A 13,007-nucleotide genomic window follows, 5' to 3' on the forward strand; every position below is an offset into this window, starting at 1 on the left:
GTGAGTATGTATATATGTATGTATGTGTATATGTATGTATGTATATATGTATGTGTGTATGTATGTATATATGTATGTATGTATGTATGTATATATGTATGTTCCACAAAAACTTACATATACCTGGTACACATATTACAGGTCGGGATAGGAGGACGGGATGGGAGGTCGGGATAGGAGGTCGAGATAGGAGGTCGGGATAGGAGGACGGGATATGAGGACGAGATATGAGGTCGGGATAGGAAGTCGGGTAGGAGGTCGGGAAAGGAGGACGGGATAGGAGGTCGGGATAGGAGGACAAGATAGGAGGACGGGATAGGAGGTCTGGATAGGAGGTCAGGATAGGAGGTCGAGATAGGAGGACGGGATAGTAGGTCAGGATAGGAGGTCAGGATAGGAGGTCGAGATAGGAGGATGGGATAGGAGGTCGGGATAGGAGGACGGGATAGGAGGTTGAGATAGGAGGTCGAGATAGGAGGACGGGATAGAAGGTCGGGATAGGAGGTCGGGATAGGAGGTCGGGATAGGAGGACGGGATAGGAGGTTGAGATAGGAGGTCGAGATTGGAGGACGCGATAGGAGGTCGGGATAGGAGGTTGAGATAGGAGGTCGGGATAGGAGGACGGGATAGGAGGTTGAGATAGGAGGTCGGGATAGGAGGACGGGATAGGAGGTTGAGATAGGAGGTCGAGATTGGAGGACGCGATAGGAGGTCGGGATAGGAGGTTGAGATAGGAGGTCGGGATAGGAGGACGGGATAGGAGGTCGAGATAGGAGGTCGGGATAGGAGGACGGGATAGGAGGACGGGATAGGAGGACGGCATAGGAGGTCGGGATAGGAGGTGGGGATATGGGGTTGGGATATGACAATAATATATGAGGACAGGATATGAAGTCAAAAGCTTCCTCCTTTGTTTATTTTCCTCCCCAAAAAGGATTAGGAAGGAAAAACCGGGCAACGTCGGGAACTCAGCTAGTAACAGATAAATAAACAAATTGACTGATGTATTTGTGAAGTGTTTAGGAAGCTGAGGATGACGGGAATGTACTTCAGTGGATAAGAATGATGATGATGAGGATGTGTTTGGGTAGATGAGGATGACGGGGATGATGATGATCTATCTGCTTGAGTGGATGAAGATGTGTTTGAATGGATGATGATGATGAGGAGGAGGAGGATGTGTTTGAATGGATGATGATGATGATGAGGATGTGTTTGAATGGATGATGATGAGAATATGTTTTGGTGGATGTTTGATGATGTGTTTGGGTTGATGAGAATCATGAGGATGTTTTTGGGTGGATCATGATGATGATGTATTTGGGTGGATGAGGATGATGATGAGGATGTGTTTGGGTGGATGAGGAGGATGATGTGTTTGGGTGGATGAAAATTATGGGGATGATTTTGGGTGGATAATGATGATGATGATGAGGATGTATTTGGGCGGATGATGATGATGATGAGGATGTATTTGGGTAGATAAGGATGATGATGTGTTTGGGTGAATGATGATGATACTGATGATGTGTTTGGGTGGATGATGATGATAAGGATGTGTTTGTATGGATGATGAGGATATGTTTGGGTGGATGATGAGGAGGAGGATGTGTTTGGGTGGATGAGGATGATGATGAGTATAAGGGTGGATGATGATGAAGAAGTGATTGGGTGGATGATGATGATCATGATGATGAAGATATGGTGGATGATGAGGATGTGTTTGGGTGGATGATGATGGTTTGGATATGTGTGGGTGGATGATGATGATGTGTTTGGGTGGATGATGATGGTGATGATGATGAGGATGTGTTTGGGTGGATTATGATGGCGATGAGGATGTGTTTGGGTGGATGATGGTGATGAGGATGTGTTTGGGTGGATGATGATGATGATGATGATGGTGAGGATGTGTTTGGGTCTATGATGATGGTGAGGATGTTTGGGTGGAGGATGATGAGGATGTGTTTGGGTGGATGATGATGATGATGATGAGGATGTGTTTGGATGGATGATGATGAGGATGTGTTTGGATGGATGATGAGGATGTATTTGGATGGATGATGATGAGGATGTGTTTGGGTGGATGATGATGATGATGATGAGGATGTGTTTTGGTGGATGATAATGTGTTTGGATGGATGATGAGGATGTGTTTGGGTGGATGATGATGAGGATGTGTTTGGATGGATGATGATGAGGATGTGTTTGGGTGGATGATGATGATGATGAGGATGTGTTTGGGTGGATGATGATGATGATGTGTTTGGGTGGATGATGATGATGAGGATGTGTTTGGGTGGATGATGATGATGAGGAGGATGTGTTTGGGTGGATGATGATGATGATGATGAGGATGTGTTTAGATGGATGATGATGAGGATGTGTTTGGGTGGATGATGATGAGGATGTGTTTGGGTGGATGATGATGAGGATGTGTTTGGATGGATGATGATGAGGATGTGTTTGGGTGGTGGATGATGATGATGATGAGCATGTGTTTGGGTGGATGATGATGATGATGATGAGGATGTGTTTGGGTGGATGATGATGATGAGGATGTGTTTGGATGGATGATGATGAGGATGTTTTTGGATGGATGATGATGATGAGGATGTGTTTGGGGGATGATGATGATGAGGATGTGTTTGGGTGGAAGATTATGATGAGGATGTGTTTTGGTGGATGATGATGAGGATGTGTTTGGATGGATGATGATGATAATGAGGATGTGTTTGGATGGATGATGATGAGGATGTGTTTAGGTGGATGATGATGATGATGAGAATGTGTTTGGGTGGATGATGATGGTGATGATGATGAGGATGTGTTTGGGTGGATTATGATGGTGATGAGGATGTGTTTGGGTGGATGATGGTGATGAGGATGTGCTTGGGTGGATGATGATGATGATGGTGAGGATGTGTTTGGGTGGATGATGATGGTGAGGATGTTTGGGTGGAGGATGATGAGGATGTGTTTGGGTGGATGATGATTATGATGAGGATGTGTTTGGATGGATGATGATGAGGATGTGTTTGGATGGATGATGAGGATGTGTTTGGATGGATGATGATGAGGATGTGTTTGGGTGGATGATGATGATGATGAGGATGTGTTTTGGTGGATGATGATGTGTTTGGATGGATGATGAGGATGTGTTTGGGTGGATGATGATGAGGATGTGTTTGGATGGATGATGATGATGATGAGGATGTGTTTGGGTGGATGATGATGATGATGAGGATGTGTTTGGGTGGATGATGATGATGATGTGTTTGGGTGGATGATGATGATGATGATGAGGATGTGTTTGGGTGGATGATGATGAGGATGTGTTTGGGTGGATGATGATGATGATGAGGATGTGTTTAGATGGATGATGATGAGGATGTGTTTGGGTGGATGATGATGATGATGATGAGGATGTGTTTGGGTGGATGATGATGATGATGAGGATGTGTTTGGATGGATGATGATGAGGATGTGTTTGGGTGGATGATGATGAGCATGTGTTTGGGTGGATGATGATGATGATGATGATGAGGATGTTTTTGGGTGGATGATGATGATGATGAGGATGTGTTTGGATGGATGATTATGAGGATGTTTTTGGATGGATGATGATGATGAGGATGTGTTTGGGGGATGATGAGGATGAGGATGTGTTTGGGTGGAGGATGATGATGAGGATGTAATTTGGTGGATGATGATGAGGATGTATTTGGATGGATGATGATGATGAGGATGTGTTTGGATGGATGATGATGAGGATGTGTTTAGGTGGATGATGATGATGATGAGGATGTGTTTGGGTGGATGATGATGATGATGAGGATGATGAGGATGTGTTTGGGTGGATGATGATGATGATGATGATGTGTTTGGATGGATGATGATGAGGATGTGTTTGAGTGGATGATTGATGATGATGATGATGAGGATGTGTTTGGGTGGATGATGATGATGATGAGGATGTGTTTGGGTGGATGATGATGATGAGGATGTGTTTAGATGGATGATGATGAGGATGTGTTTGGGTGGATGATGATGATGAGGATGAGGATGTGTTTGGGTGGATGATGATGATGATGAGGATGTGTTTGGATGGATGATAATGAGGATGTGTTTGGGTGGATGATGATGATGATGAGCATGTGTTTGGGTGGATGATGATGATGAGGATGTTTTTGGTTGGATGATGATGAGGATGTGTTTGGATGGATGATGATGAGGATGTTTTTGGATGGATGATGATGATGAGGATGTGTTTGGGGGATGATGATGATGAGGATGTGTTTGGGTGGAGGATGATGATGATGATGTGTTTTGGTGGATGATGATGAGGATGTGTGTGGATGGATGATGAAGATGTGTTTGGATTGATGATGATGAGGATGTGTTTAGGTGGATGATGATGATGATGAGGATGTGTTTGGGTGGATGATGATGATGATGAGGATGATGAGGATGTGTTTGGGTGGATGATGATGATGATGATGTGTTTGGATGGATGATGATGAGGATGTGTTTGAGTGGATGATTGATGATGATGATGATGATGAGGATGTGTTTGGGTGGATGATTGATGATGATGATGATGATGATGATGATGTGTTTGGGTGGATGATTGATGATGATGATGATGATGATGATGATGAAGATGTGTTTGGGTGGATGATGATGATGATGTGTTTGGATGGATGATTGATGATGATGATGAGGATGTGTTTGGATGGATGATGATGAGGATGTGTTTGGATGGATGATGAGGATGTGTTTGGATGGATGATGATGAGGATGTGTTTGGGTGGATGATGATGATGATGAGGATGTGTTTTGGTGGATGATGTGTTTGGATGGATGATGAGGATGTGTTTGGGTGGATGATGATGAGGATGTGTTTGGATGGATGATGATGATGATGAGGAGGATGTGTTTGGGTGGATGATGATGATGATGAGGATGTGTTTGGGTGGATGATGATGATGATGTGTTTGGGTGGATGATGATGATGATGAGGATGTGTTTGGGTGGATGATGATGATGATGAGGATGTGTTTTTTGGTGGATGATGATGATGATGAGGATGTGTTTAGATGGATGATGATGAGGATGTGTTTGGGTGGATGATGATGATGATGAGGATGTGTTTGGATGGATGATGATGAGGATGTGTTTGGGTGGATGATGATGATGATGAGCATGTGTTTGGGTGGATGATGATGATGATGATGAGGATGTTTTTGGGTGGATGATGATGATGATGAGGATGTGTTTGGATGGATGATGATGAGGATGTTTTTGGATGGATGATGATGATGAGGATGTGTTTGGGTGGAGGATGATGATGAGGATGTGTTTTGGTGGATGATGATGAGGATGTGTTTGGATGGATGATGATGATGATGATGATGATGAGGATGTGTTTGGATGGATGATGATGAGGATGTGTTTAGGTGGATGATGATGATGATGAGGATGATGAGGATGTGTTTGGGTGGATGATGATGATGATGTGTTTGGATGGATGATGATGAGGATGTGTTTGAGTAGATGATTGATTATGATGATGATGAGGATGTGTTTGGGTGGATGATTGATGATGATGATGAGGATGTGTTTGGGTGGATGATTGATGATGATGATGAAGATGTGTTTGGGTGGATGATGATGATGATGTGTTTGGATGGATGATGATGAGGATTTGTTTGGGTGGATGATTGATGATGATGAGGATGTGTTTGGGTGGATGATTGATGATGATGAGGATGTGTTTGGGTGGATTATGATGGTGATGATGAGGATGTGTTTGGATGGATGATGATGATGATGTGTTTGGATGGATGATGATGATGTGTTTGGATGGATGATGATGATGATGATGTGTTTGGATGGATGATGATGATGATGATGATGTGTTTGAATGGATGATGATGATGTGTTAGGATGGATGATGATGATGTGTTTGGATGGATGATGATGATGATGTGTTTGGATGGATGATGATGAGGATGTGTTTGGGTGGATGATTGATGATGATGATGATGATGAGGATGTGTTTGGGTGGATTATGATGATGATGATGAGGATGTGTTTGGATGGATGATGATGATGATGATGTGTTTGGATGGATGATGATGAGGATGTGTTTGGGTGGATGATTGATGATGATGAGGATGTGTTTGGGTGGATGATTGATGATGATGAGGATGTGTTTGGGTGGATGATGATGATGATGATGAGGATGTGTTTGGATGGATGATGATGAGGATGTGTTTGGGTGGATGATGATGATGATGAGGATGTGTTTGGATGGATGATGATGAGGATGTGTTTGGGTGGATGATGATGATGATGAGCATGTGTTTGGGTGGATGATGATGATGATGAGGATGTTTTTGGGTGGATGATGATGATGATGAGGATGTGTTTGGATGGATGATGATGAGGATGTTTTTGGATGGATGATGATGATGAGGATGTGTTTGGGTGGAGGATGATGATGAGGATGTGTTTTGGTGGATGATGATGAGGATGTGTTTGGATGGATGATGATGATGATGATGAGGATGAGGATGTGTTTGGATGGATGATGATGAGGATGTGTTTAGGTGGATGATGATGATGATGAGGATGATGAGGATGTGTTTGGGTGGATGATGATGATGATGTGTTTGGATGGATGATGATGAGGATGTGTTTGAGTAGATGATTGATTATGATGATGATGAGGATGTGTTTGGGTGGATGATTGATGATGATGATGAGGATGTGTTTGGGTGGATGATTGATGATGATGATGATGATGAAGATGTGTTTGGGTGGATGATGATGATGATGTGTTTGGATGGATGATGATGAGGATTTGTTTGGGTGGATGATTGATGATGATGAGGATGTGTTTGGGTGGATGATTGATGATGATGAGGATGTGTTTGGGTGGATTATGATGGTGATGATGAGGATGTGTTTGGATGGATGATGATGATGATGTGTTTGGATGGATGATGATGATGTGTTTGGATGGATGATGATGATGATGATGTGTTTGGATGGATGATGATGATGATGATGATGTGTTTGAATGGATGATGATGATGTGTTAGGATGGATGATGATGATGTGTTTGGATGGATGATGATGATGATGTGTTTGGATGGATGATGATGAGGATGTGTTTGGGTGGATGATTGATGATGATGATGATGATGAGGATGTGTTTGGGTGGATTATGATGATGATGATGAGGATGTGTTTGGATGGATGATGATGATGATGATGTGTTTGGATGGATGATGATGAGGATGTGTTTGGGTGGATGATTGATGATGATGAGGATGTGTTTGGGTGGATGATTGATGATGATGAGGATGTGTTTGGGTGGATGATGATGATGATGATGAGGATGTGTTTGGATGGATGATGATGATGATGATGTGTTTGGATGGATGATGAGGATGATGAGGATGTGTTTGGATGGATGATGATGATGATGAGGATGTGTTTTGGTGGATGATGATGAGGATGTGTTTGGGTGGATGATGATGATGATGAGGATGTGTTTGGATGGATGATGATGAGGATGTGTTTGGATGGATGATCATGATGATGTGTTTGGATGGCTGATGATGATGATGAGGATGTGTTTGGATGGATGATGATGATGATGTGTTTGGATGGATGATGATGATAATGTGTTTGGGTGGAAGATGATGATGAGGATGTGTTTGGGTGGATGATGATGATGAGGATTTGTTTTGGTGGATGATGATGATGATGTGTTTGGATGGATGATGATGATGATGATTTGTTTGGATGGATGATGATGATGATGAGGATGTGTTTGGATGGATGATGTTGATGATGTGTTTGGATGGATGATGATGATGTGTTTGGGTGGATGATGATGATGAGGATGTGTTTGGGTGGATGATGATGATGAGGATTTGTTTTGGTGGATGATGATGATGATGTGTTTGGATGGATGATGATGACGATGTGTTTGGATGGATGATGATGATGATGAGGATGTGTTTGGATGGATGATGATGATGATAGTGATGTGTTTGGGTGGATGATGATGATGATGTGTTTGGGTGGATGATGATGATGATGTGTTTGGATGGATGATGATGATGAGGATGTGTTTGGATGGATGATGATGATGATGTGTTTGGGTGGATGATGATGATGAGGATGTGTTTGGATGGATGATGATGATGAGGATGTGTTTGGATGGATGATGATGATGAGGATGTGTTTGGATAGATGATAATGATGATGATGATGTGTTTGGATGGATGATGATGTGTTTGGATGGATGATGATGTGTTTGGATGGATGATGATGTGTTTGGATGGATGATGATGTGTTTGGATGGATGATGATGTGTTTGGATGGATGATGATGTGTTTGGATGGATGGATGATGATGATGTGTTTGGATGGATGATGATGATGATGATGATGTGTTTGGGTGGATGATGATGAGGATGTGTTTGGGTGGATGATGATGATGATGAGGATGTGTTTGGGTGGATGATGATGATGATGTGTTTGGATGGATGATGATGATGATGTGTTTGGATGGATGGATGATGATGATGAGGATGTGTTTGGATGGATGATGATGATGATGATGATGATGATGTGTTTGGGTGGATAAGGATGGATTACACGGTGTTGCTGTTATTTCTTCCTAAAGTTCAGCCGCATCATGTCTCCTCACACATCTATTTTTGGTGAACAGCACAACAAAGCCTCATATCCCAGGGTCCTCGGTGCCCTCCTCCCCTCCCCCTCCTCCCTCCTCCAGTCTCTCTGCCTCTCCCTTCTCCCCTTATTTAGAAACCGCTTCCGGCTGCGCTGAGCACTTTGACGTCATCCCCCACACGGGAGTGACGTCAATGCGGAGGGGAGAACGGGATGACGTTGCTTATTTAAATGTCTCCAGAGCAGAGGGATGGAGAGAAGGTCTGAGCAGACTCACGGCACCAGGCAGGCCCGCACCCCAGCCTCAGAGCCTCGGTAACCGGCATCATCAGGCGGTCAGTGCTGCCATCATTGGCTTGTGTGTATGCGCTGCTGCGGATCTCTGCTCAGCCGGGTAGACTGCACCGGGCACACTGTCCACACACCTCTATACACAAGCTGCAGTGCACACACCATACACACATAACACACACTGCACACTCCATACACACAGTGCACACCATACACATATAACACACACTGCACACTCCATACACACATAACACACACTGCACACTCCATACACACATAACACACACTGCACACATCATACACACAGTGCACACCATACACACATAACACACACTGCACACTCCATACACACATAACACACACTGCACACACCATACACACATAACACACACTGCACACTCCATACACACATAACACACACTGCACACACCATACACACATAACACACACTGCACACACCATACACATATAACACACACTGCACACACCATACACACATAACACACACTGCACACACCATACACACATAACACACACTGCACACTCCATACACATATAACACACACTGCACACACCATACACACATAACACACACTGCACACACCATACACACATAACACACACTGCACACACCATACACATATAACACACACTGCACACACCATACACACATAACACACACTGCACACACCATACACACATAACACACACTGCACACTCCATACACATATAACACACACTGCACACACCATACACATATAACACACACTGCACACACCATACACATATAACACACACTGCATACACCATACACATATAACACACACTGCACACTCCATACACACAGTGCACACATCATACAAACAGTGCACACACCATACACACATAACACACACTGCACACACCATACACACATAACACACACTGCACACACCATACACATATAACACACACTGCACACACCATACACATATAACACACACTGCACACACCATACACACATAACACACACTGCACACACCATACACATATAACACACACTGCACACACCATACACATATAACACACACTGCACACTCCATACACACAGTGCACACATCATACACACAGTGCACACCATACACACATAACACACACTGCACACTCCATACACACATAACACACACTGCACACACCATACACACATAACACACACTGCACACACCATACACACATAACACACACTGCACACTCCATACACACAGTGCACACACCATACACACAGTGCACACACCATACACACATAACACACACTGCACACACCATACACATATAACACACACTGCACACACCATACACACATAACACACACTGCACACACCATACACACATAACACACACTGCACACTCCATACACACAGTGCACACACCATACACACAGTGCACACACCATACACACATAACACACACTGCACACATAACACACAGTGCACACACCATGCACACAGTGCACACACCATACACACATAACACACACTGCACACATAACACACAGTGCACACACCATGCACACAGTGCACACACCATACACACATAACACACACTGCACACATAACACACAGTGCACACACCATGCACACAGTGCACACACCATACACACATAACACACACTGCACACATAACACACAGTGCACACACCATACACACAGTGCACACACCATACACACATAACACACAGTGCACACACCATGCACACAGTGCACACACCATACACACATAACACACACTGCACACATAACACACAGTGCACACACCATACACACAGTGCACACACCATACACACATAACACACACTGCACACATAACACACAGTGCACACACCATACACACAGTGCACACACCATACACACATAACACACAGTGCACACACCATACACACAGTGCACACACCATACACACATAACACACACTGCACACTCCATACACACAGTGCACACATCATACTCACAGTGCACACACCATACACACATAACACACAGTGCACACACCATACACATATAACACACACTGCACACACCATACACACAGTGCACACACCATACACACATAACACACACTGCACACTCCATACACACAGTGCACACATCATACACACAGTGCACACACCATACACACATAACACACACTGCACACACCATACACATATAACACACACTGCACACACCATACACACAGTGCACACACCATACACACATAACACACACTGCACACACCATACACATATAACACACACCATACACACATAACACACCATACACACAGTGCACACACCATACACACATAACACACAGTGCACACACCATACACATATAACACACACCATACACACATAACACACCATACACACAGTGCACACACCATACACACAGTGCACACACCATACACACATAACACACAGTGCACACACCATACACAAATAACACACAGTGCACACATCATACACACACTGCACACACCATACACATATAACACACAGTGCACACACCATACACACCATACACACATATAACACGCAGTGCACACACCATACACACAGTGCACACACCATACACACATAACACACAGTGCACACACCATACACACATAACACACCATACACACATAACACACAGTGCACACACCATACACACAGTGTACACACCATACACACATAACACACCATACACACAGTGCACACACCATACACACAGTGTACACACCATACACACATAACACACCATACACACAGTGCACACACCATACACACAGTGCACACACCATACACACATAACACACAGTGCACACACCATACACACATAACACACCATACACACAGTGCACACACCATACACACAGTGCACACACCATACACACATAACACACCATACACACAGTGCACACACCATACACACAGTGCACACACCATACACACATAACACACAGTGCACACACCATACACATATAACACACACTGCACACACCATACACACAGTGCACACACCATACACACATAACACACACTGCACACTCCATACACACAGTGCACACATCATACACACAGTGCACACACCATACACACATAACACACACTGCACACACCATACACATATAACACACACTGCACACACCATACACACAGTGCACACACCATACACACATAACACACACTGCACACACCATACACATATAACACACACCATACACACATAACACACCATACACACAGTGCACACACCATACACACATAACACACAGTGCACACACCATACACATATAACACACACCATACACACATAACACACCATACACACAGTGCACACACCATACACACAGTGCACACACCATACACACATAACACACAGTGCACACACCATACACAAATAACACACAGTGCACACATCATACACACACTGCACACACCATACACATATAACACACAGTGCACACACCATACACACCATACACACATATAACACGCAGTGCACACACCATACACACAGTGCACACACCATACACACAGTGCACACACCATACACACATAACACACAGTGCACACACCATACACACATAACACACCATACACACATAACACACAGTGCACACACCATACACACAGTGTACACACCATACACACATAACACACCATACACACAGTGCACACACCATACACACAGTGTACACACCATACACACATAACACACCATACACACAGTGCACACACCATACACACAGTGCACACACCATACACACATAACACACAGTGCACACACCATACACACATAACACACCATACACACAGTGCACACACCATACACACAGTGCACACACCATACACACATAACACACCATACACACAGTGCACACACCATACACACAGTGCACACACCATACACACATAACACACAGTGCACACACCATACACACATAACACACCATACACACATAACACACAGTGCACACACCATACACACATAACACACACC

At 43.8% G+C, this 13,007-nt stretch overlaps 1 protein-coding gene across 5 annotated transcripts in view; it reads left to right on the top strand.

Annotated features, from left to right (window-relative positions):
* Window positions 1-8,894: 8,894 nt before the first annotated feature.
* Window positions 8,895-13,007, top strand: part of HOMER1 (homer scaffold protein 1) — a 148,254-nt gene continuing 144,141 nt past the window's right edge. For 2 of the 5 annotated variants that reach the window (XM_056541597.1, XM_056541601.1), the window contains exon 1: window positions 8,895-9,050. The gene's annotated coding sequence lies outside the window, so the exon portion shown is untranslated. The remainder of the gene's footprint in view (window positions 9,051-13,007) is intronic. The other 3 variants (XM_056541599.1, XM_056541602.1, XM_056541604.1) reach the window with 3 other exon arrangements.

The sequence above is a fragment of the Hyla sarda genome, chromosome 1, assembly GCF_029499605.1.
Source record: "Hyla sarda isolate aHylSar1 chromosome 1, aHylSar1.hap1, whole genome shotgun sequence".
NCBI lineage: Eukaryota > Metazoa > Chordata > Amphibia > Anura > Hylidae > Hyla > Hyla sarda.